Source organism: Emydura macquarii, unplaced genomic scaffold (assembly GCF_026122565.2).
Source record: "Emydura macquarii macquarii isolate MOO-44397 ecotype Brisbane River unplaced genomic scaffold, CSIRO-AGI_Emac_v2 contig_2834, whole genome shotgun sequence".
NCBI classification, from domain to species: domain Eukaryota; kingdom Metazoa; phylum Chordata; order Testudines; family Chelidae; genus Emydura; species Emydura macquarii.
Genome location: NW_027132971.1, coordinates 835,089 through 862,576, shown reverse-complemented (window position 1 = coordinate 862,576; position 27,488 = coordinate 835,089). Strand labels below are relative to the sequence as shown.

General features: G+C 38.0%; 1 long non-coding RNA gene across 1 annotated transcript in view; it reads right to left on the bottom strand.

Moving 5' to 3' along the window:
• LOC137166318 (uncharacterized) overlaps positions 1–27,049 on the bottom strand; it is an 84,908-nt gene extending 57,859 nt beyond the window's left edge. The window contains exon 1 of the long non-coding RNA XR_010923644.1: positions 26,888–27,049. This is a non-coding gene — a long non-coding RNA (uncharacterized lncRNA). The remainder of the gene's footprint in view (positions 1–26,887) is intronic.
• Between the last annotated feature and the right edge of the window lie 439 nt (positions 27,050–27,488).

Below are 27,488 nucleotides of genomic sequence, written 5' to 3'. Positions count from 1 at the left end.
CTATTTCTCATTCTTATGTATTCAGAACGTAAGCTGTTCAGGACAAGGACTGTCTCTTATGTAGTTTTTTGAATGCCTAGCACAACAGAGCCTCATGTTGACTGGGGTCTCTAGGCACTACTACAAACAAATAATAAAATTATAATTCTAGTCTTTGGCTTCTAGTGCTCTTCTTAGTGCCCAACTATTCCAACCTAAATAGTGAAAATGAGGAGACAAGAGATTTCTAGTAAAAGTAGAGTGCCAAGACATGGTCAAGTGATTAGGCAGCTTCAAGAACATGCAGGCAAATTATTAGGCTATCAGGGATTAGCATAAAGACAACCATTCTTACAAGAAAGTTGCAAGTCACAGGCAGGAATTAATACCATCAAAAGGTTTTCAGACCAATCCTTTGAGGTTCACTCATTATTATTCAAGAGCCCAGATCTTTTATTTATCCGAGCCATATTTGAACTCGGGGGTTAATCAACAAAGGCTGCAAGTCACATGAAATACAGCTCCTGAATGACTTCTCACTAAGCAGGAAAACAACCTCACCTGGCGTTCTAATATTACAGTACTTTGCACTTTTACAGTGCTTTCCACCCGAGGATAACAAAGTGCTTTACAAACTGCAATGACTAAGCTTCACTGCCACCCTATGGCACAGATGGAAAAACTAAAATAGAGAGGTTTATATCACTGAGCCAAAGTCATTATAGAAAATTCATGGATTCTACTATATCATTGTAGTCCTGGATTCTGGGTGGAAATGAAACGGAGAATCATACAAATGTGAAAAAAGAATTTATCTACATTGGTCTAAAAACTTCAGTTTGAGTTTTGGTTGAAAGTGTGTATAGATTTTTACAATATCCAGTCTAGTTATCTCACTCCTAGATCTATTACTTTCCAAGCTAGTTTTATAAGATTAAGGCCTAAAACTGAAAGACTTTAAAGAGGATTCCCAAAACGGAGAATGGGTGAATGACCAACAAAAAAGAACTGTTTTTACTTCTGTTGCCAATTTTGTGAGAAATTTCTCCATTGTGAATATTTTGCCAAAATTATTGATATTTCATTAAATTCATGTCAAACAAAGTAATACCTTTGTGGATGAGTCTGTGATAACAGATGTACTGATTAGATGGTGTCATGACAGCATTTGTTGAAATGACACCTTCTGAAAGTAGAACACTAAGTAGTGATATCTCAAAGCAACTAATTAGAAAAACTAGCCATACAGTATATAGGTGTTTTGAAGGATATAATGGGATAACAAGAATAATTTGAACAGTTCATTCCTAACTTGCCATTATATTGACATATATAACAAACACGAGATTTATAACTGCACCTAAGGTCAGTTTGGTTCAGATTTGTGACAATGATGTAGAAGATCTTAGTAAATTGCATGTGAGTTATTCTCCAGAATATTATAATATTAAGCCAATTCTTTAAGACTGCAGAAAAACAAAAGTGCAAAATGTGCTCAGTGTCCCTAATATAGCTCCTCTGATTTGCCACTTTAAAGGCTTTTAAAAGGTTTTTAAATAAATAGTTTTCATTTACCAATTGACAGATGCTTCTTTTGGGGAAAAGCCAGAATTCCCATCCAGACTTCTCCCTACAGCCAACTAAGAAGCACTTCACTTTCAGCCTCTCAGACACACTGGTTGCATGCCCATAAATGGTACAGATGCTTGGAAACAGGCTTTCCTTCTTACTCCAAGCATTCACAGTTTTATTTATACTTTCCCACTGTGTGTGTCTTGTGGGTTCCCATCAAAGTAAGTTAAACTTACTGGAGAACTGAGAAATATATAGGGATTTAACTACCTAGATATCTTTTCTTTTGGATAAAATCTTTACTTTAAGATACTTCTAACAGTGTTTAGAAAGAAAAAGGATTATTAAAACCTCCATTATAACTTATAATTTTAAGTAGGAACAGCCAATAGCACTTTGTTCTGAAATATATGTATGATCAATTCTATATTTAATATGATTTTTAATCTTCACATGCATGCCCTTCTTCACCACATAAAAACAAGATTCTGGTCCTTACAGTTAATGTCTTCATCCCATCTCTATTTATTCAATCTTATTGCCTTGTAACTGGCCACTCTCTGATCTACCAGTTATGCCAGCCTCTCTTGTCCAGTTGTTGGATTCCCTTACAAGCATATTCAGCACTTTGGCATAAAGATCTTCCATCAAGTAGCCCTAATTACCAATACTCTCTCCTCCTACAAGTCCCTCCTTAAAACCTACTTCTACCATGATGAGCATAAGAAAATGCAAAGTGAAAACAGCAAGGTGGATGGCTATTATGGACTTCTGATCTGTATCCTATTGTTTGGTCTATATTCTTGGGGTTTGAATCTCACCTGCTATATTCCTGTGCTTAAGGCAAGGGTGAATGGGAAAGCTAAGTGGCTTTAAGCTGATGACTGGGAGTTGGGCTAGTTTTATGCTGACTCTACACATCTTGGAGAGGCCTTCTGTGCAGAGAACGTTATCAGTTTGCTGTTTCCATCTGCTGTGAGAGGGGCAAAAAAGAGATTTAGCATAATGGAATTGAGCCCATGTTATTATTGATTTGCTTCTCCTCCCAATTATTTGGTATTCACCATTTGTTGCATCTTGTCCCTGCTCTGAGGAGCTTACAATCTAGTTAAGGCCATCTTTTGCTTTGCATAGGTATACTATGTACAGCAACTAGTACTACGGGTTCGGATTGGGGCTCTCAGAAATGCCATATTACAAACAGCAGCAGCAGCAATTTTCTATTATGATAGCTCCCAGTCTGTGCGAGGCACTCTCCAAGATATATTCCCTGTCTCAATGAGTTCACATAGTAACAATTTCAGATCATTATCAGTTCCGACTGGATTTGAACTAAACATAAAAGGCTTCATATACCTATATCCCATCAACTGTCCAAGTCTCTCGTCTCTCCTTTAATATATATCTCCACAAAACCTGTGGATATTTTTTTCTAAAAGTTTTGTAGAATTTAATAGTGGATCAGAAATATGTTCATTAAAAACAAAAGAAGAATTCATGCACTGCAATGTACTTATTTGTTAGAGAAAAAATATAATTATCTTGTGACAATACAGCACCTGATTTTTTTTTTTTTTCTAAATAAAATGTGTCTCTAAACATCTCCTTACTCCTTGGCATTCATGTGCACAAAAAAAGTGATAATTAAGTAATTAACCACCTTCTTTCTCTTCATTTCATGATCTGCTAGATGTATTAAGTGTGGTAGGCAGACTATCACATGCCATATGCAGCTGTGCAGGGGTTTCTCATTAATAATGTTGAGTGTGTATTGCTCATGTAGCTTGACATGCAGAAGGTGATGCAGTGCTAATTGCAAGGCACAACTAGGAGATAACTGCAAATAGTAAACTCTCCCTGCTAGTTGTAAGCTAGGCAGGCAGCAAATAACCCTTCTTGCTTGAAGTCCCTTCAGGCAGCTCAAATCTCCAATTTTCAATGGTTTCTTACTGGAGGTGAAAAAGTGTTTTTAAAACAAAAGAAATATACAAACAAAATATAAAGTACTGTTGTTCTCATGAATGCCCAGAGTAGGCCATTCATGAGAAGACATTCCGAGACCCAGTTACCACTACTGTTTATCTTATGTCATTTAAACCCAGACAAACTGAATACAAAATGCTAGGAAGGGGTTTGAGTGGATGACTCATCGGATATTGTTTTACACCCATTGTGGACAGATATAAATAACTGCTCCAAAGTACTAGGTGGTGGGAAATCAGGCTTATAATGCTTAGAAATTTTCAATGCTACCATAATACTAACAACTTTCTAGTACTGTAGCTTCCACAGTATGCAAGGTGCTTTCCAAGACATAATTTATGTCTGCAACTGGGTGGTGTAACTGAAGAATGTATAGACATACCAAAGGCAGCTTTAATCTACCTATCTCGAACAACAATAGCAGTGAAGCTGTGGCAGTGTAGATAGAGGCCACTCGGGTATGTGTCCAGGAGGTCTACATATGAGGCAATCACACCTCCCAATCGCAGGGCAGACATACCCATAGAGAAGTGAGGAAGAATAATCCAGTGGTCAAGACACCTGCCTAGGACTTTGGAAAACCAGGTTCAATTCCTTACTCAGTCACTGGCTGACTGTGTGACTTTGGGCAAATTGCTTAGCCTCTCTGGGCCTCCGTTCCCCATTTTCCTTACCTCACAAGGATGTCATGATGATAAAATATATTAAAGATTGTGAGGCATTTTGAGATTGACTGATGAAAAACCATTATTTCACGTATACTTAATGTTAATTCCACCGTTAGCATGAATGTACCACAAATTTATGATGCTATGAGAAGAAAAAAAGTATTTTATTATGGGTGTCAAATAGTCACTGTTTATTAATGAAATGAAGAGAATCTCCAATGGAAGTATAACAACATAACATTCCATCAGGAAGACATTATCTAATTGCCAAACATTTGGGATTTTCAGTCTCTCAAATTTCATAGCTAATGAATCACCATTTGTACACATCACAGAAAGAAATAAGATTACTCATGTTCATGGTGATCCCCATTTCTTGACTGTACAAGGAAAGATGCAATAGTTAAGCTATTTTGAGTTATCAAGTTAAAATGGTGCAAACCTCCTACGTTGATGCATTTCAAGCAACATAATCCTTGCTTAAATCAGTCTCACCTCAAGTCAGTAAATTACTGACTTTAATGAAACTATTTTATGCAAGGGCTACACCAGTTTTTAAATGTGCCCTTAGAGGGTTTTTACCAGTTTAACTAGATGAGTTAGAACCATAACTGGGCATTTTAGCACCCAAGACGAGTAAGCATATTTGATCCCCTACCATTTTTCGTCATTTTTCCACTCCATTCAGAGACGATACATAACTGTTCATGGGGACAGCCCCACAAAGGTTTTCAAACTGTGGGGCGTGCTCACCTAGGAGTTACAGAAGAACATTAATGGGGACAAGTGGTGTTGGCAAGCAGCTCATGCCCACCCCACACGGTGGGGGTTGGAGAGGGAGCGCCACCTCCACCTCCCGACTCACATCAGTGGGCCACCCACTGTGCCTGGGTGTGCGGGGGGTTGCAACCAAAATAATCTGCGGGGTGCTCATGATCCCACATATTGCCTCTGGCCCCATTTTTCCACCCCTGTGGCTTTGTACTGGGTGGCTGACCTGCTCAGGTTGTGGCCCTGAGACCAGTTTAAAATCAACTTAGTTAATATTGTGCAACTTTCCTTGTATAAAAAAGGCCCTACTTTCTGGTGATATTTGCTAAGGATGCTGACTTAAGTGTTTCAAAATGTTAAGGAATCAAGGGCACTGACTGGCTGTTGTAGAAATAGTGTCTAACCAAGATAAGTGATCGTACTAATAATTTTGGACTAAAATAAGGCAGTTTACAGAAGTGCTGATTAAAATCTGAAAAGCAGTAAAAAAAGAATCAGTTTTGCTGCATAGGTGAGTCCTATTTGCAGAGAGGCTTCATAGAAAGATTAATTCCTCCAACTGGGTTGGTGTGATGACAATTTAGGAAAAGGGTACTGCTATCGACAATTGATCTGCGATAACATGACAGATTTGCTACTAGAAGTTTCCCGTGTGGGCACATTGGAGTGCAGTTGACATGGATATCTATTACAGGTCTAAGCCATGTTAAAGATTCAAAGCAAGTATCAATTAATTGAACGTGCTCCAAACCCATCGGAAAAAAAAACAAAACCCAGCCTAAATCCTATATATTCAGAAAACATCTTTTCATAAATTGACCCTTCGTAACTATGTATATATCTGACATCATTCTGAGTGACAGCCTAAGACATGGGAGACTGAGCTCAGTTCCCTTCTTTGCCACAGAGTTCCTGCAGGACCTTGGGTCAGTAACTTAGTTTCTGTACCTTGGCTCCCCATATCTATAAATGGGAAAAATACTTCTCTATGTCACAGGGGTGTTGTGAAGATAAATACATTAAAGATTTGAAGGCCTTTGATATCTAGTGATGAAAAACACTATATAAGAGCTAGGTATTTTTTAAATTTTTTCCTTCTATGGAATCAAATCCTTGATTGGAATTTTATTTTTTACTTCTTTCTGCATTTGTGTAATATGATTTTGAATATGTAATCTAAACTTGTTAACGGGGAGAGAACACGATATATCTCTGCTTTTAGTTATGAGTGGACATGTAGGTCACATGATATACTTCCATACCCTGATTGGCTGAATATAAAAGTCTTAGAATCATATTTAGAGTAATTACTGTTCTTTCCAAGATTAATTTTGTCAGAAAGTATTTCCTATTTTTAATTGTGTTCTTTCCACAAACATTCTATACAGTAAATCCACACACTAGAATATAGTTGTGAAAAAAGAGAAATTATGCAATTTAATAAACAATTTAAATCTGAGTGAATTGTGAAGATTCTTTTTGAAGTATATGCCCAGTTCTAATTAATTTAGTGTATTAGAGCATGTATATGAAATAATTTCTCATCAAATTGTCAAAGAAAGATAACGCACTGTGCTCTCTAGCCAACATTGCAATTTGTTATATTAAGCTTTTGCTTTATTGTTGCTAAAATATTGAAATACCACGAACTTTAATTCATAGGACTATAGATATTATTTTATATATCACCACTGGAAAAACATTGATTTAGTGATACATAATACTACAGATAGTGACATTAAAACAAAGCCAAAGCTTCCTTTCCGGGATGGTAAATCATAATGGCCAAGTTGCTGTTTACCCAGATTCAGTACACCTCAAATTATCTGTACTTGTTAATGACTAAATTTAGTACAGAACCAAGTTATGAAACAAAAAAATGAGTGTCAAAGAAGGCAGAATAGCATTTGGCACATACTTCTAAAAACATGCTAAAGACCAGTCAAATTGTGCTAAGAACCAATTTTTTCTATAATGTTTAGTATATATTAATAAATAAAGAGTTTATATATGAGAGCATATATATAGAGAGCATGTGTTTTTCAGTATGTGATAGTAAACAGACTGCTCTCTACCCAATTTGTCTTTACCAAAATAAAAGTTTAAAATGGTAATTCACATACCATCTTTGAGTTTAAATGTATGCCATTTTCTAGAAACTATGGGTACATATATGAAGTAATTAAAGGTGTATTTGTTCAGTTTCCCTTTGCAGTTTTTCACATGGCTAATACAACACGTGTTCTGTGCATGTGATTGTGTACCTGTGTACATCAATGTACATATAGACACAGTGACAGTTTCTACTAGTATGTCCAACTATTCTATTTGCAAACACAAATACAGTTTTCAGTTGGGGCAAGTGGGCCTGTAAGTTTTAAAACCTGAACTTAAATAGCTGTTCATGATAATGTCAGCATCATTTGTTGACAATGATAAAATGGCTCTTGGATATCTTCCAGTCTCAAAGAATTATTGTCTGTCAATATAAAACAAATTACATTTTTTCATTGAAGAGTGCAGCTTTTCGATTTCATTATTTCTGATCTTGATGCATATAGAAGTTATATTTTATGCTTTAAAAAATCTAAAGGTCAATTACTTCATTAGTTTGCTCACTAGCTTCTGCACGTTAAATTAGTAACACACAGTGTTGCAGCTTTCTCTGCGTTGTTTCTGTTGGTGATGTTACATATGAATACCACTTGCTGCTCTGTCCAATATTGCATTTCTAATTCACTTGGTTGGAATACCATTAGCAGCTATTCAGAAATTGTCTGAATACTGAAGTTAGATATTTGCTACCCTCCTTAGTCCTAATCCTCAGAAGTATTGAGTACCTCCTGAAGGGGCTGAAGGCCCTCAACTCCCACTGATGTCAATGGGAATTTGATGGTGATCAGCACCTTGTGGAAGGCCTCAGCAGAGGATAAATCTCCTTGTTTGGAGTGAAAATATTTAAGTGTCTGGATAGCAATAAGTAAACTAAGAGTCAGTTCAAAATTCATTCAGTTATATTTAACTGAATCTACACAAGCAAGCAACCTAGAGGAAAAAAAAAAGGTCTCTAGAAATTACACCAAAATATAGCTCTCTAGAGCAGGATATCTTCTTACAACTGTTCAGTTATCAGAACAAATTCTTGTTGACCACAAGCGGAAGTTATGGCATTTCCTAGCTATTTGTGGAAGTAGTAACTGTATGAAATTGTCAGTGCTAGGTGGTGTTATAACAGAAACAGGATAAACTGTGTCAAATAAACACAAAATAATCATGCCACAATATCTATATAGAAGTGTTACAACATCACATTAACAATAATTATCTCATTGAGTAAAGTACCTTTACATTTCATTAAAATTACAAAGGGCTGGATCATTATTTTTTCCAGACCTAACCCTCACATTATCAATATTGTTTTGTAGGAATGTGGAAAAAGGGAACATGCAATGTACCTTAAAAAAAGGAAGACATATTTTTAGAGGGCCTATATCCTATTTTCAAAAGCAACTTAATCATTCTAAACTTAATGAAAAGTTGGTAATTAATGTCCTGTAACTGTAAACACGTATGTATGTGACTACTTTATACAAGTGAACTCAATGGGAATGGTCACATGTGGAAGTGCTTACAGAAGGTGGGCAGGGACATGAGTGTTAACTCCCTGGGCCTGATGCTGCTCTCCTATCTCCCAGTAACTTCAGTGGTTCATGATCAAGATCTTAGTATCTCCTCAGCTCCTCAAGGCTCCAAAACTTTGGCTTAACAGAATGTCATCTGACTACTTTTTTTGCAGGTCTTCTAATACTAATCCAATCCATATGGGTAAGGTTGTCTAGGAATAGTCCTACACCTGATGATTAGTGCCAAAGCATTTCTACCATTCATCAAACAGCTGAGCCAGAGTAACATCAGCAAGATAACTAAACACCCATTTTACTTGTTTACATGCATTTATTTCAAAGCATGACACCTTTGTCTGGATGTTTCCAACATTACAAATAACTGGTATGATTCCTGAAACAAGCAGTCACCGAGATCAAGATTCATTCACAAGCTACAGTGAATAAAATAAGACTGACCATCTAAGTAATAGTTAACTTTATGCACATATGATAACAGGAAGTGTGTGAATTAGGCAAAACAATTGTATTTTGATGCCCAGAAGTTTGCAGTTATGTTGATGTTGATACTGTAAAAGTCAATCTACAAGAAGTTATTTTATTATTATTAGCAGCATTTGGAAGAAAGACTGAGCAAGTGATGGGTGGCGAGAAAGCACACACTTCATTGACATCCATATAGGGCAGTACAAGTACAGTGTCCCCCTCATAAAGTGCCATCAGATTCTAACACACACAAATTGGCAGAGGTAAGAAGAATCTTGGTTTACATCTCATTTGAAAGGCACCATCAGCAGCAACACAGTGATTCCTAGTACTCTGCTGGGACATTGGGTTAGTAGTAATACCACTCATTGACTCACTAATAGGACTGGTGCATCACCTGGGGTTTCCTGGGAATCTCCCAGTCAAGTGCTGGCTTATCCTGACCCAGATTATGAGCTAGGCTAAGAGCCCAACTGAATGCTGTATGAGTTCAGATAAAGGGGGTGAGGCACGCAGAGGAGGAAAATAAACTATCTACACTTCTGTTGTAATGTACACAGACCAAACTACCTTTACTCCAATTCCGCATTGATAGGAACGCATTTGTGGAGTTATGTGGACAGGCTGTATTTGGTCTGTAGCTAAGTAGAAAATTCAGCCTGGACTCATTCATCAGCACAATTCTGTGTCCTTGCTTAGATGAATGGGTGGAGATTGAGTAGGCTGAAAGCTGGGGAAAGGAGAGGGCAGGATGGTGCTGATGGGGGAACCACATCATCCACCACCCTGACTCTGTTACTTTGTCAAATTTTCACAATCTGAGGTGCAATCAAGAAATCAGTGCAGCCAAATTGAGAGGGAGTCCTGCTAAGCTAGCTGCTAGGAAACTGGGTTCTCTGCCAGAGGCCAGGACCAGGGCAAACACACCGGGACCCATTGCAGACTGATCCAGCTTGATCCCCTAGAGAGACAATATTTTGGGGAAGGCACTAGCCTTTTCTGTAGTAAGAAGGAGCAAACCTGTTCCACATTTAAACAGAGTAACATGGGAGAGGGAGAGCTTTGCAAGGAAACCTTTAGAGATCTCCAGGCCCTACATCCCTCCTAGCCTGAGTTCTTCCTGTTGGGCTACTTTTATTTTTAACAGATTAGTTAAATCCTTGTTTTGAAACTTTTAAACTGTGGCATGAAAATTTATTCCTTCACTCTTCAACAAGAAAGTTAAGAGGTTTTTAATTTGCAACTTCCTATTAAGTCAGGATAATTCTTGAATGAGAAAAATAGGAAATTACTGTAAAACAAGCACCAAAACCATCTGTCATTTTCAATCTGTGGGCCTTCGAGCATAATACTTCCTTAGCTCTTCTGAAAGACAGCATGAGCATGAGTTTGTATGCATGATTCTATATTTAAATATTTTTCATAACTTTAATTTACATTTTCCACTTCAAAATTTGTTCTGGTACAGAAAATTGAAAATAAATTACTTTATTCAACTTAAAAAACAGGTTACTTCCCATGAAGTTTTTTGCCTTAGTTGACCAGATTAGAAAGATAGGAGAAATACATTTCTTGCAAGATTATTAGTTTGATACAGATATTTTTTCCAGAAGAGAAGAGAAAGATATGGGAGAGTTAATACATTTAATCATTTCAGAAATTCCACTGTGTCTGATCTTTTAATCCTTACTCATGCCAGCATCCCCATTGAAGGCAATGGGATTACTGTAATTGCATGAGTAAGAATTGAATCAGTGAGTCTACTAGCCTGCATAAGGATTACTCCAATGAGTAAATTGCATGATCATAGAATGTTACAAACTGTCATTTTCTGTTCATACACAATACACTATTTTTAATTTTGTATTTGAGTTTGAAACTTCTGTGATTCAATCCTGGAGAATTGGTGGGTTTGGGGATTTCCATAATCTTGTCATGCAAATCTTTGCATAACAGATTAGACTGTGGTTCCCTTGTGTTAACTGAGAAGCAATAGTCCACTCCTCTGGTATAACTCTAGAGAACATGAGCTGTGATGCCATTAGATGGCTTTATATTATGCCTCTCTCAGATTGACATGGATGAGTTATTCTCAGAACTCTCTGAACTCCTTGTGGATTTAAAGATTAGCTTTCTCTTTACCTTTGCAAAACCTCACTTTTACATATCATTGGAAAGACAGCACCAGTGGCTCCTATTTGATCTTTTAACATATCATTAGCACAGAAACATGACAGTTCCAAACTGCTAAGTGTTGAAGTAGTTCCTCTTCACACGGCTCTCTCAACACAACATCTCCTCCATCCCACTTGCAGCTTCTTTTAACAAATACTTCTTAAGTGCGGGTGGGTGGAAGGGAAAACACACACACCATGCTGCCACAAACAAGATGTTAGCCTGGCAGGAGACAAAACAAGTAATTCTTGGTTCCCTTTGATTTTTTCCCCTAAAATTTTGTTTAATACCTGACAAAATAACATCATCACTATAGACAGAAGCAGAGTTTCTCTAACACTACCCTATAGCATTCTTTGTGGGTAGTTTTGATTTAATTATACATTTTAACGTTGTTAATTACCACCTAAATGCTTCTTCTGTTGGTTGCTACCAAAATCAGTGTTCAGAGAATCAATACAATGAATAAATAACACTCGACAATTACACTGAGCTTGTTTTCAGGTCTCTGAGAAGTGTTATTCTCACATCTCCTCTGTGAATAAGAATGATCCCCAACCTCTCCCATTACAGATATAGCAATGAGAAACAGAGGTTAAAGGACAGGACCTGTTCAACTGCACTATAAACGGGGGAGGTTCCCCTCCTAGCACACTCGAAAGAGGCCAAGCATAACTGTAGTCCTTGATGACCCTTGAATTCAAGGACTGTGTGTAAGGGCAGTATTGCCTGCAACAATAAACTGCCCAAAGGGCACTGGAGAGAGAGGGGGGGATGATCTCTCCTTCTCTGTGCTGGCTTCATGGTGGGGGGGGGGGGGGGGAAGAAGAGAGATAGTACATCCCCTCCCCTATTTGCCTCCAGATTATTAAAACAAACGAACAATTATATTTATTGATTTACACATTTCATTTATAGTGATTGGTTAGTCATTATTCAGCAATGCAAAACAAAACACTTTGCATGCCAAGTTACAAATGCCTAAGCAATAAACTGCCTACTTCCTGTAGGCAAAATTACTGATGAGGAGATCAGCCATGGAATATGACTTTTTCCCCCTCCCTTTAAAACAAATAAGCCAACTGATTATCAGCATAAGTCACTAGGCTACCAAGACTCATCTGTCTGCACTTAGGATGCAGACAGCAACCAATGAATCTTGCTTATCTAGTGCATATCTTGTGGACCCTGTTTAACAGCTATGTTGCATTTTGATGGATGTAATGTTAGGAACTAAACTCAGTGAATTTATCTCTGTTTTTATTTGTGAATTATTAAAAATATGGATTGATCATTTTTAGTTTGTCAGAGATGAAAGATGAACCACATGATACACATACCATATAGCCCAAATACCTGTACAAGCAATAGGCAGTTTTTGGGCCAGGCATTGACACCTTGGTGAACTACTTATCGCTTTATTTACACATGGAGTTATTGATGAATGAATGAATGAACAGCTACTCCAGAATAACTCCACGTGGGGACACTTACTCAGGATCAAGAGTACCTTGTTCTGGTTACACTTAATGCACAGTGGATTCAACTATTGCATTAAAATTCTCTTGCTCCAGTTTATTCCAGAATAAGAGAGACCACACATGGAGTTATTCAGCAATATAAAGCAATGTGCTTTAAATTTACATCCCTGAATTAGCTTTCAAGTGTAGACAAGCCCTTATACCTTAGTATAACCCTAAATAAACAATACAATTTTCATGTATTCAGCATTGAAAAGTAAACCATGACCAACAACACTACAAAAATAGGCAGCTAATAGTATCCAATTAAATACTTCTCCTACTAAAATAATGAAAACACACATGTAAATATTCATTTGAAGTTATACTAACAAATGAGCAAAGTCAGTTCTAACACCATCCTCCCACTTCTTGAATAATTTCTTTTCTGCCAGTCCAAGCAAAGATACTCTATGACCAACACTATAAGATTCAGATGTGTAAATTGCCTTATATTTCTAGCCAAATGTCATGATTTTTTTATTCTGATTTTTGTGTTTTCTTTAAATTTGTCTTTTATTATGAACTGAAGTTATAAATAAAATGTAATATATGAATAAGCATTTGGAAATAATCCTGTTGATTATAATAATCCATTCTAATCTCCCAGGAAAGCTTTGTTAACTAGTACATTGGAAACTACTTTGTGTGTCTTTTAGGACAGAATTGTTACTTTAGAGCTATGGGGCCTGATTCTAATCATGTACCAGATTGAATTTAACTGCAGCAGCTGTAGTGTAACTAAAATTGGTGCAAAAGTTACAAAAGATCTGAATCAGTTATACTCAGCTGGTTAAGTGTTATTAAAATGCACTCACCCTCACTCCCCAAAACTAGACTAAGCACTAGTGGAGGTTCTGCAGTGACCAGTCCTGTGTTGACAAGGTTTAGGACAGGAATGCTGGATGTCCTTTTCTGTCTCTAGTTTCTATGAACAGGGAGAATAAAGTTTTCATGATTGAAGTGTAACACAAAGAGAAGACAATCAAATCACTGGACCATTATTATGGTAATCAAGACATAGTTATTGAAAATGAGATATAGAACATGTGCTAGACAGTTCTTAAACATAAAAAGATTAGGCACATAAACTGGACTAATTTATTTTACAATTTATGCATATTTTGAAATGCAAGTTTGGTCATTTGTCTTTTTTTTTTTTTTTTTGGGGGGGGGGAGGGAGAGTATGTGCCCATGAGGCCATAAACACCACATTTCTTAAAAAACAGCTGTACTAAAGTTACCCCCATGTTGATTTCATTATATTTTGAGAATTCCTTTAAAGAGTCCCAGTCTGGGATTTTTTTTTCCACGTCTTTCTGACTATAGCTGAAGCACGTTCAAAAGAAATTTCTATTTAAGATTTTTCCATGTTTTCTCAGCATTGACCACAAAGTTATACCTGAAGCAGATTACTTTTCCTACTGCACTCTCCAGCACTTCTTATCACCTGCCTATGCATATGGGATGAGAGTAAAGACTGCATTGAGGCTGCTCTATCCCATCCTACTTCCAGCAAAAAGGATAGGCAACACAGGGAGAAGGCCTGTAGCATCCACTCAGGTCCTTCTGTAGGCACATTAAGTAATAGCCCAGCCTTATTATTTCTTGCAGATTTATATTTTAGAACATAGTAAAATCATTTGATATGAAACCAACTGACTGTGCATATAGCGAGTGTAAGACTGTGCCATCTTTCAGCAATAAGAGAGCAGAAAATAAAGGGGGAATATAAGAGGAGATAAGAATATTTATCATCTGGAAGAGGAGAAGATGTAGTAAGCAGCAGACACTTCCAAAATGGCCACTTTAGGGTTATCGCTTCTTCCTTCTGCCAAATTTAAAGTTATATCCCTGCAGAAAGGCATGCAGGGAAAAAGTTCCTTCATACAGTTATTTGCTATGTTTGACTTTTCCTTACTGTTCAAGTATTACCACAAATGGATAGTGCTCAAGCAGGCTGCCATCTGCACACAGAGGCATGTGTCAGCATTTGTCTTTGGGTTAGCTTTGTCTTTGGGCTCGCCAATGAATTAGCTTTGGGCTCCTTTACTTTTTTGAAGTTTAGGATTTCAATTTGTAGCTGTCTCGAACACCATATTCGCTTTCACATGTTATGCTGCTGCTGTGAATCTCACAGAAAGTGTTGAAAGGATGAATACATTAAAGATGGCAAAGTGCTTTGAGATCATCAGAAGAAAAGTGCTATATAAGAGATAGGTATACTTATCCTTAAATTGCTGTGGTGATTTTTCATTCTAGAGCCATGTTTGTGGCTTTCATCTCCTATGTTAAACCTAAAATCCTGAGGCTGTTGATAAGTGAATAGAAACTCAAGTCTTGTCTTTTAAGAACATAACTATTCCAAATAAAATAAAGTCAAACTATACTTGGGGCTTGTCTACACTTGAAACACTACAGCAGCACAGCTGCAGCCCTTCAGTGTAAATATACCTATACCAGCAGGAAGGGTTTTCCCCTCAGCACAAACCATCACCTCCCCCAGGCACAGTAGCTAGATTGAAGTAAGAATTTTTCTATCAACCTACCGCTATCTGCTTGGGGACTTAGTTCAGCTTAACTACATCACTCAGAGGTGTAGATTTTTCACACCCTGAGTGATAAGAGATGTAGCTAGGTCAATCTAATATTCTAGTGTAGACCTGCTTTTTTTGTACTGAATGTGAATTTTGTCAAAAAGTTACCGACAATTTTGGTTTTCACAATATACTGTGTTTCCTTTCTGTGTGAACATTATTTTCCTAGTGACATTGCTAGTATTTCTTCTCATTCATAATCATATTTGCTTTACTAATGTCTATTTCTATTCCTTCCTTTCCAAGTCCATCCATCTGCCTTCTCAGTGGCTATCACGATGACATCCATGATATTAACAAAATGCATAATCCTTTTCTAAGGCACACAAGCGTTTCCTAGGTATTTATATATATTTGAAGCATTTCAGATACACTACATCAAAAAAAAAAAAAAATCTCTTCATGAGGGATGAAGAGAGAATGAAAGTAAGGGATTGTAAAACCACCCCGTAATAACAGCACAAAAACAACATTAGCCCACGTTAGGAAGATATCTTAAATGTTTAGGATTTCTTTATTCCTGTAAGAAATATAACTATTGAGTTTTACTTGACAGTTATGGGAATTTATCAATCACAAACCAAATAAGGGTAAGCTTTTTCATTTTCCCTTCTTTGGTTACCAAATCCACAGCCAGACAAGAGACAGCAGTAAGCATCTCTGGCCAGATTTACAGGCGATCAGTCTCTGCTGTTACTGTAGCTTGACTGGTTGTAATGCTCAGCAGGGAGCATGTGTTCCTACATGCTTGCTGAAATATTAATACACAAAATTGTACTGAGGTTTCTGATAGCAGAAGATTGGCTGCTCTGTGGTTTTCTGATTAGAGGTGTATTGGTAATTCCGAGAAGACAGTGGCGCCTAATCAGGTTAAGCCTAATCAGGTTTTGTAACCTGATAGCATAATTTAAGAGGACTCAGAGTCACAAAGCTACAGACCTGGCTGACCCCAGCAAATTACAGTGTTTGTTAATGTTCTGTTATAGACATCTTCTAATCAACCAAAAGCAGATATATTAAGTGAAAAATTGACTAGTGGTTCATAAAGATATTCTAGCCTCCTATCTTATTTTTGACAGATGGTCTACTCAAATGTAAAGGAAGGCATCACAGCTTCTATTTCTTCCTAAGGCTCTTGGGAATGTAAACTTCAAAAACAGTCACTTTACTTTCCTACTAAAGAAGCATAATTACCTTAAAACTTGATCATCATAATCTTGCACAATATGTGCCTCCTGGGAAATTTAAAAACAATTTAAGGAATGGAAGGCATGGGGAAAATCCCTTTTACATTGAACATGGTGATTATAATCATATAAGCTTTAGACTCAGTTCAACTGGAATATAAAGAAAGTGATTAAAAAGAGCACTAAAATGTATATTGTATTTTCAGAATCAATGTTAATTAAATCAAGTGATGGCCAACTAATGGTGTTTTTAAAATGAATCTTCTTACTAAATGTTTAACAATAAATCTGTTTGGGAATATTCCCAGCATTCCTTTTGAGGAGGGTTTTACAGAAATTCAAGAAAGTTTAGAACCAGCGAGTTTCAAGGAGTCTAGTAACTGAGTGAGAAGGGAATTCCATAGTCAGTGAAACTAAGTTATTGCAGAAAAATGGACAGAGGTATTTGAAGCTGACTCCTCCTCCTCTGTTTATGCTTCAAGAACAGTGCTGCTTGGATTTCCCCTTCTATGATGCAGGTGACATCCCAGTGAAGGACTAAGTCCTGACAACACCAACAAAAAGTCAGAAAAATATCTTTTTGGCTTCAGTTGTAGAGTGGTGGGAAGTTGAACACTGTCAACTCTTTTATAGTACTCTACTGCTTTAAAAACAAAACAAACAAAAAAATCATCTCCAAAACTTGTAATCTCCAGGTTCAAAATTCAGTAGGAAATTTCGCCCCCCTCCTTTAATACTTTGAAAAACATTGATCCCCTTTCCCCATTCTGCTAACATATCCCTTATCAAATATTATCTGAATTAAAATGGAGCAATGGGGAAATAAACAACATCTCTCTCTAATGGAGTTGGAACTAAAATGTGGCTCTTTTAAAAAAAATCTGGGAAGAGAGTTCATTATGAAGTTAGCAGAGGGAACATATCAAATGTAGAGTGATGAATTTTTTGATCAGCTAAGACATAAGAGGTATTAAGTAGCTTCAAAACAGCTAGAAATAGCCAGTGAGTCCCCCTTATGCCAGCCTCACCTCCAGCATAAAGGAAGGTGGATGGCAGGATAGGATGGAGTGTGGAGGGGGCATAGAGGTACAGGTTCCAATATGCATGATTCTTTAGTACAGTCCCTCATGCTAAATGCTAGCTAAAGTTTCTGTACCAAACCACCTTAAAGCCCCTTTTACATGGGGAATACATGTTGACCTCTTCCCAGCCACTTCACAGATTTAATGGATGTGCCCATAGTTGGAGAGAAACCAAATGTCACTTAAAGGGTGCTTTTTAACCCTGGCTTCTACAGTGCTGGATGAGGGGCATGCACACACATTACCCCAAATGCTAAGAGCCAGATCCACAAAAGTGACAATGAGCAACCCAGAACTTGGGAAAAAAATATCACAGGAACAATACTCTTGTCTCAGTGTCTGAGTTAAGGACTTATGTAATAAATGGGAAGAGACCGGTTCCTTATAATGTGACCCCCAAAGCCAGCAAGCTAGCCAATGGGTGATGATGACCACAGGGGTGTAAACTAAACCTTACTTCTCTCTTGGAGATAGGCCTCCAAATGGGTCAGTGGGTCACAACTAAGAATGCAAAATTCAGAACTAACTGCTTAGAAATAGGGCAAACTCACCCCAAACTAGTGGTTATTCTATCATCATATTATACCAGTCCAGTAACAAATGTGAACTTCTGTCTCAGGGCATTGATTAACAAGAAGTTAAAAATGCAGTCTCCTTAGCATTCCAGCACTTGTCTCACCATGCAGACACTGGATTTTATGATGAGTGGTTACTGAAAACCAATTTAATTAATCAATTATACGGTTGTTCTAATCCCAAGAGATCAGCCACTTCGCCAGGTTAATATACAACTCAGATTTTACCCAATAATCACACTGCTGACAAACCTTTATTAACTAAAATCTAAAGGTTTAATAATAAAAAAGGGGGGGAAAAAAGAGTTAATAATGGTTACTAGATCATATACATACAAATAATTGCAAAGTCCTTATATCACGTTTGCAGCAGTGATGGACTAGACCGCTGGCTTGTAAAGTCACTCTGGTAACTTCCATAAGATTGGAAGGTCCTCAATCCATAGCTCAAAATGCTCCTTTTAGTTGTGAATCCACAATCTAGAGAATCAGGGCAAGAAAAAGGTAAAATGAAGATCTCTCAGGGGTTTCTTTTATTTGTTGCCATGTGCCTAGAAATTTACTCTCTCTGTTTTTGGAAAGTTACTGGCCTAAAATGTAGACTTGTGTCACATGAGCATATCACATATCCTTACGTGGCTTGATGACTCGGGGGGGGGGGGGTTAGCCATTGCTCATATTCTTGCTGAAAAGTCCACAGGAAATGCGATCTAGGCAGAACGAGTTTCTTCTATGGCCCGGCGTGAGAGGTAAGTGTTCTTGATGGGCCATCAATACATAGCTGCTTGGCCTTAATATAAATTTTACCTGGTGGAAGTTACCCAGGAATACAACACATATATATGATGCCAGTACATAGCCAATATTCATAACTTTAGGTACAAAGATGATTCATGGATTTAACTGGGATAATCATACTTGAGAGATTGTAACTTTTGCATTGACACCTTACATGGCATCCTTTGTATAAGATATTGCAATTATATTATATAGAAGGTATTGCAATTGTATAACAGTGGTAATATCAATTATATAAACAGCATCAATACTCTGGACTGTCGGGAGGTGCCAATCTCTGCTTGCAATCCACAAACCAGGAAAAGATAGGCATTCAGCTGCCTAAGTCATATGAAACTGCCACCACCACTAGCAGCTGCAGGTGCAACTGCCCACTTATAACTCTTAGTCTAGTGGTTCTTACCCAGATGTAGGAGGCCCTCCCTTCCCAGACTTCAAGTCTCCCCTTCAGGGAACAGGGAGAAAGGATTTGAACAGGTATCATCTACTTTTCTGGTTTGTCCCTAACCACAGGAACATGCAATATTCTGATGTGGGTCTTCCTATTGAAGTTGTTCTGCTTTAATTAATTGGGCCAGAGAAAGACTTGGAATGACACTATAGCCTTCTCCCCTTCAGGAGGGCTGGACAGTTAAACTGAGAGTCGCCCACATTCTGATGCGTACCCTAGCCATTAGCCTAAAGATTGTAAAGGAGATCCTTCCCCCACCTTTCCCCCGCCTCTCCCAGCGGTTTTGTTTCAGGTCCTGCTCATGATTTAAGCAGCCAGTTTGTGTATCGTTCTGGGGCTTCGGGAGAAGATAGGCATCCAGATGCCTAGAGTGAGACTGCAGTGGACGTGCCCAGAGGCAAAATTTTAGGAGCTGCATGATTTTAGGCATTTATAGGGTTAGGGGACAGCCAAGGAGGAGTGTTGTGAATCTCAGTGGTGCCTAAAAATGGGACTTGCATGCCTAAGCATTTCTATGGATCACACCCTAACTGCTTTGAAATGGAATCCATTTCTCTGCACCAGGGCTTTCAGACGACAAAGGCAGCAAATTCAGAGAACAAATTACTTTAGTAGGTAAAGTGTTATATCTCCATTTTAGAAAAGGAGAACTGAACTGGAGTAGTGAAGTGAGTTGCTAGTGATCATGCATGGAGTTAGGCTATGAGCTGGGATTAGAGCCCAGGAGTTCCTAATTCCCAGTACTGTGATCAGATCTTCAGCTATACCTGTTTGAATCTAGCTACTTTAGGGGGGAAATTTTAATCTAAAAAAATAGTACTTTTAAGGAAACTAAGGTTGTTGAGGGCTTTTAACAGCTATTGCTGTACTGAATAAGTAGTGTCAGTACTTGGCACACAGACAATATGGGTGAAAATCCTGACCACATTGAAGTTGGGGCATAAAAGACAGGGGCTGAATGTCTGCAACCACTTTTTCATAGAAATGATCTTAAATGCTCAGGATCCTGCAAGAAGTGAAAACTGATCATTGTGAATCAGTATGTTTCATAATAGTTTATTTCTAAGGAAGGTAGGGAAAATAATCAGTTCTACAGAACACCATACTGTTTTCAAACTATTTTCAAATTATCCCAGTTTCCATACTGCTATGGATTACAATTGGAGGTCCATTTCTGACTGTGTAAAAATAGCAACCAAGTGTAATAATGAAAGATGAGGTACATGTTGACATAGCATTCAATGACTAATCTGTCACTCCTCTCGGATGCAAATTATCAACGTTAAATAGTAAGGGCAAAAACTGCTTTTATCTTTTTGCAGCCTTAGTTCAGCAAAATAATACTCTGCCAGTAGTTTTTAAAATGTCTCCTCCTCCCCAGGCCATTGGTGGTTAAAATTAAAACTGTGTTTCTAGTGACAGCAGCTCAGAATTTAGCACTGCAGTGAGGGGAATGCAGTACATCTTAGTGACTATCAAGCGAAATACACAACTTTAAATCAAATTAAAGATATGTTGTCCCTCGTTAACACCACAAAAATATATTTCATGTGATATAAACTCTGATTTATATAAACAGTTGGTTTTATGTGTTCATATCGAAAAATATGCATTTTCAGTTGATGGCTATGGATTTTTACTTCTGATTCATAATCACAAGGGAGATTCTGAGTAATATCATTATAGCTCTAGTATTGTGTACCAGAATATGGGTGGCTCCGATGACAAAAAGAAAATTAAATACTATAGAGTTGTCCCAACTCTTCTTTGTTATCACAAAAGGATATCTTTCAGAGGCATATGACAGAATCATATTCTCCATCAGATTAAAAACCAAAACACTCAGCATGAAAGTGGAATCTGAAGACAATAATAACTCTGAGGATAATACAATTAAGTTAACTCAGCAACAAGAGCAGGATAACCAGATGAGGTGACTTTCAACACCAAAGGTGCCATTTCTGGAATCGACAGAATCTGATGCCACAGCGTTCTGGTTCTGAACTGGCTCAGTGACCACAGCAGTTACAATGCACAGAAGCCCGAACAGCAAAGCTTTGGTTTTAATGTCTGCTGTTAAAAAATGTTTGAACAAGTAAAGAAACAATGGGTAGAATAAACTCTGGTCTACTGAAGTTCTACTGGTATTAAATCAGGTCATGAAGTCCCTGGCAGTAGAAAGTCAAAATGAAAAGGTTATAGTAACACAATGGTGCAATCTCTCTTTTACAGAGGTGCCAGAAAGGGCCAGCATAGCATTCACAGTGATGGAGCTGGCCAGTATGGCAGGGAACTGTGCTGATCTAGTGTAGCCCGCTCCCTTGCCACACCAACAAATTCCACCAGTAAGGAACTCCCTGAATAGAAACTAAAGTTTTTCCTCCCAGAACAGAGCTGGTAAAAAAGGAAGTGCTTTATTTCCTGAAAACAAACAAAACAAATTCACATTAAAAAAAATACCGAGTGAAGAATTTCAAAGAAAAAAACAAACAAAAAATTTAATTTAAAAGGTCACTTTCTTTTGGTTTTCAAAAACTGGAGAGTCCCCATTCCTCCCCACCCCCCAACAGAAACCTGAAATTTTTGGACAAAAAAAAAAAAAAATAGATTCTCCCAAAAATTCCACTCAATCAAAAGGTTATTTTTCATTGAAAATAATAAAAAATAAGTCATCCAACTCTACCCTTTCAAACAGGTTGTGAAAACACTGTCTGATGACATTTAGGGTTGGATCCCACACAGAATGCAAAGGGTTCTTCTGGAGCAAAGGCACAATTTGAAATCCCCATCAATAATGGTTTTCATCTAGCCCAAGAATGGCAATGGCAAATCAATATTTTTAAAATAAATTATACAGTCACTGACTGGCACATAGAGAGCAAATATTCCCTAAATAGGTTGCAAAACATAGTAGACTGTGAATCCTAATCTGAACATGTAAAGAGCTTTTGAAAGGATGAGTGAAGTGTATGGTTGTATTGCAAATGACTACAGATCACTGTAAGGTTGCAGCTTTTTTCTGGGATCAGAAGAGGCTATTAAACTGATTGGAACTGAACTCTGAGGTTAGCTTAGTTCTCAGTTGTCTTCCCTAATATCAAGGTATATTCAGAATCCACTGCTGAACCAATGAAGGTTCCTTCAGTATAGCACAATTCTTGGTCCAGTCTCTGCCTGATGTCTCAATATCTGCATACAGAGTAACACTCTTTGACAGGGAAAGATACCAATCTAATATCCTTTTAAAAAAAACAAAAAAAAACCCGACATTTTCAACTTGAAGGAGCTGAATATGCTTCACAAGCTACATATATTTAGCACCTCTGAAGTAGAAATTACTATTGAGTGGAGGGTATCAGTCAAAGAACAGACACTATACTTCCCAATTGCTTATATGTTGAATAGGAAATTTTGGCCAAGGAAATCAGAGAAAAACCCTACCTTTTATGATAAGTGTGTAGGCACCCTGTACTTGAGGGGCCTTGGAACTTAATTGAGAGTTTTACAGTTGAGAAGACCTGGGGAGAGTACTACTCCCATGATGCCTTGGGGAAAAAGGAAAGAGACTCTTCCTCTTCCAGGGAGCTCAGAAAAAAAAGTATGGTGGATTTCATTTTGGTTTTGGGGTGGAGCATGGCCGAGGCTGGAAGCTGCTCCTGACTGCTTCTGAGGGTCCTGAACCTGCTGCTGAGAGCCTGCTGGAATTTTTGATCGAGCAGGGAGCTTCGGAGGTTGGTGGCATTGCCCACGCCAGGGCAGGGACTGAGCCTGAAGATGACTGAGGTGGGCCTGCAGTGAAGGTTGTGTGAGTGCCCCCCCCCCTTTTTTGTTTGGGGCAGGGCTTGTAAAGGACGGGGCACAGCAGAGACACATTGACTGGGCCTGAGAAGAGGCAGAGAAATATACTCTTTGAGCAGGGCCAGGACTGCTGACATTTGGTTGGGCCAACTCCAAATCTTCAGCTTGATACCTTGGCTGAACTGATACACTGAACCAACAGAGTGCGGTCTCCTTCTTCAGACCTTCAAGCATGCCCATGCAAGCAAGGGGTTGGGCTCTAAACTCTAGGGGAGTGTACACTCTGGAGGTGGAGTAAATAATGGCAGTGTAAATGCCAGTTAGACAAGTTTCATTTATTACTGTATACTATGTTTATTAATTGAGTTATTCAACTACCCCTGTGGATTTAAAATAGTAGTGATATTTAATTTCAGTCTGTTATGCCATATTTCCTTAATTTGTTAATTAAAGTTGTGTTAACTCTAATTTAAGTATATTGAATGTATAGTTTGCATAATTGGTATTTTTGAGTTAGACCCATGCCACAGATTATCATCATTATTATTAAACTAGGTTTAGTCCTGGAAGTTCCCAAGGCAAGCTATTGAGCGTGTACAGGGTCCAGCCAGGTGGAGGCACTGCCAATTTTAAATTTCGTTAGGAGTAAAGGGACTGCAGCAGATGGGTGGATACAGGATTCCCATCTACCCTACATCATCACTGGGATGCTCAGGATCTCCTTTGTTGTCAGCAACCTTAGGCGCCCTTGCACACAAGTGAGTGTTGCCTGCTCCCAGGTAACCCAGGAAAAAAAAAAAGGGGGGTTACAAATGCAATGAGATCTTTAATCTTGATGCAGGGTAGAGAAGAGGTCTGTTCAGGAACCCTGAGTAAAGTAGATGATATTCAATGAATCTATCTCAGAAGCATGAAATCAACAGTCAGCATCAATTGGATGGGAACCCGCAATTGCAGGATGTCTGGAGACCTGATTCAAGTCTCAGTTACACTTGTACGATTCCACTGAATTCAGTGGAATTACTCTTCTTTCAGCAGTATATATCTGAAGTATCAGGCTCAAGGTAGTGATAGGGGTTGTTTGTTTTTGTTTTTTTTTAAACCCTGCTCCTTAGTTCATTAGGGGCTTGAACCTTCTCCTATTGATGTCAAAGGCAGAACGCCTATTAACTTCAATGACATAGGATCCAGCTAAGGCTACCAAAGAATGCAAAATTGTCAGAAATTTCTCTTAAGCTAGAGTTAAGAGGTGTATATACATATAAACAGCAATGACATCTATAGAACATTGCAAGGTAGGGGTTTCTGGGTTAAGTCTGAAAGCCAAGAAATTCTAAGTTACAGTTTCAAGGTTATGTTTTAAAAAAGTTGCAAACAAGTAAATACGTAAATAAAAAGTTAAGGTACTGTAGACCAAGGCCAAGATCCATCAAAGCATGTGAGTAGCCCACAGAAGTAACCGGGGGAGAAATTAATGAATGTTTAATATGTTAGCATTAAAGTTAAGCTCCTATTTAAGTGTTTTGCTGTACTGGGGCCTACAATGTTCTTTCTGTATCTGTATCCCTGCCCATTCTCCAACCAAAATAATGAGATTACCACACAAAGTCTTCATAAAGATGGATGGTTATGCATTAATATTTTAAGCCGCCTTTAGGTATGTCAGTAGTAGGAGCCGGAAGTGTGATTCCCAGCTCGTAAAGACATATTCATGCTAACTCTCATCGAGCTAGTATGCTAAGAACAATAGCGTAGCCAGGGCAGTATAGGCAGCAGTAAGCAATGGCATGAGGTAGCTGCGCTGAGTATCTGCTCATGTGGTTTAGGCAAGTTTGTATCCAGTATGGTTAGCCCATGCCTCCACTTGTGACTCCCCTGCTACACTGCAGCTGGGAATCACATCTCTAGCACCAAGTATAGACATAACCACGTGGAAAGCTCTAAGTAATAAAAAAAAAAAAAATTGTACAAGCATATAATGACCCCATTTTTGGATGAGCATCTTTATAAAAATTGAATAAGATTTGCAGAGTACAAGTTTAATCTGAAATCAATAACAGAAAATGTTTAGATGTAAAAATTACTACTAAATATAGTTAAAAAAACAAAAAGTAGTTCAAATCAGTTCTTTTTCCACTTGTTTCCTTCCCAATAGATCTACTTTTAAATATTCAGGCCTGATTACAGTATAGCCCCCACTCCCATTGATTTATATCAAAAGCAACACTAGTTGTCCATATCCATATAAGGATCACATTTTAGTATCACATTCAATCAGTTGAGTACAAACAACAAAACATGGACAAATAACATTTGCATCCACAAATTAGGCAGACATCCACATTCCACTATTTCTTCTCATAATTGACAGTGTGCAAAACCACAGTGCAAAATTAGAAGGTAGTTTGATACTACTTTTAAAATTTGGCACATATTCTATTAACTGTTTAGGAAGTCTAAAATGGTGTACACAAGCTTTGACATTCACCTTTACATATGGTTATGTGGGCAACTACAAAAACAGAAGAGTGAACAATTAATTTCCTGAATAGCATGAGTATTGCACTCATTCAGCCATCTAAATGTGACTGAATTTTTTGAACATTATTTATACTATTTACTATGCTATAGTACTGAACCTTCTATTCGTTTGACTTTGTTGTCAGATGTGCTGTACTGACAGCAGCAAACAAGATATGGAAACATTATCAATGCCTGGTTTTAGCTGCTGCTGCTGACCAGACATCCTCGCTCAACAGTCTCCAAAACTTTCCTGCCCATTCTATCCCATGGTGTAGGGGAGCAATAGAAAGGGAAAGACTCGAAGGACACAGCAGAAACAAGAGGTGACAAATTCTCTGGTACTAAAACTCGTCCAAAATTTGTTTCTTTTTCTGAAAATTCTGAAAGAAAAACAAATTTTTGCTTTGTTTATTTTTAAAGGCCTAAATAACTTGAAAGCAAGTTTTTTAAATGAATCAAAACTTTTTTTAAAAATTCGTTTCTCTCATTTCTCAATTCCCCCTCTCCCTTTTTCCCAGTGAGGGAAAGTGGGGGGGAAGGGGGTGGAGTAAAAATGAGAGAGATGGTAGGGGAACAAACATCCACCTCTCTTTAATAAAAAGAAAATATCTTCATGCTTTTACAGTATAAAGTAGCAAGAAAAGTATTCTCTTCCCAGTTTCAAAACAAAAAGAAAACAAAAAGATTGCTTAAAGTAATCAAAAGGGATTTTTTTCCCCTGTGAAAAGATTCGTTTTAGAGGATACCCTATTTTTGATTAATATACCTACTTTTTTTTGACAAGTTCTACTCTTTACCTTGAGCTTTCTGGGGGCAGACCCAGGGATTTTTTACCCCCTTGTAAAAGGATTAGGTCTATTTTATAGCACCCTACTTCCCCTATCAGACCCAGCTTTGTTTCTGCTGGGTCAGTCAGTTCACTCCCTGAGGTTAATTCTGTCTGGGGTTTTTCAAGGAAGCCAGGGTAGTTGCTTTATTTAAGCCTTCTAAACAAAATAATCAAACCCTTGTAGACTGTTCTCTCAAAGTCTGTCCAAGCAAACTAGTACTTTGCCCTACTCTGTCTCCCACACCAGTAACAAGATTTCCTGACTCTTACCTCAGAGCTTCAGCAATAAAGGGCTCCAAAGTGTCTGTTTGATTTTTCTAGAACAGTTCCTCTCTGCACTAGCTCCAGCAGCAGTCCATTGAAAGCACCACTGCTGGCCACTCAGCTAATTAAATTCCAGGTCTCTCTGGTGCAATAGGTGGGGCTAATGAGACAGACAGCTCCAGGACTCTGAGCCCACAGGGATGGTATCCTTTATACCCCTCCTTCCCCAATGTCTCCAGAGAAAAAACAGGTGACTCATTCATCCTGGGTTATTGGGAGCTCTGCTGGTAGTGCATTTCCCTTTTCTATCTCTCTGGTACAATCGCTCTCCGGCACTCAAGAAGCCTGGCCACTCCCTACTCATGGGCTCTTGTTCATTTGAGTCCTTTGTTAACGGGACAAGTCTTTGGGTCCCATGAACGATAAGCTATCCCTTCCTTTGTCACAAGTGCCTTTATAATGTAAACCAATGCAAACAGCTAATTAAGACTGAAAGGAATATGCACCTGGGTTCCACTTTTGCAAGACAAAACCAAAGTGACAAAGATCCTCCTTACACATATATTTTTAATGTAAAATTAGTCAGCTATGTTTAGGGCTCATCCCA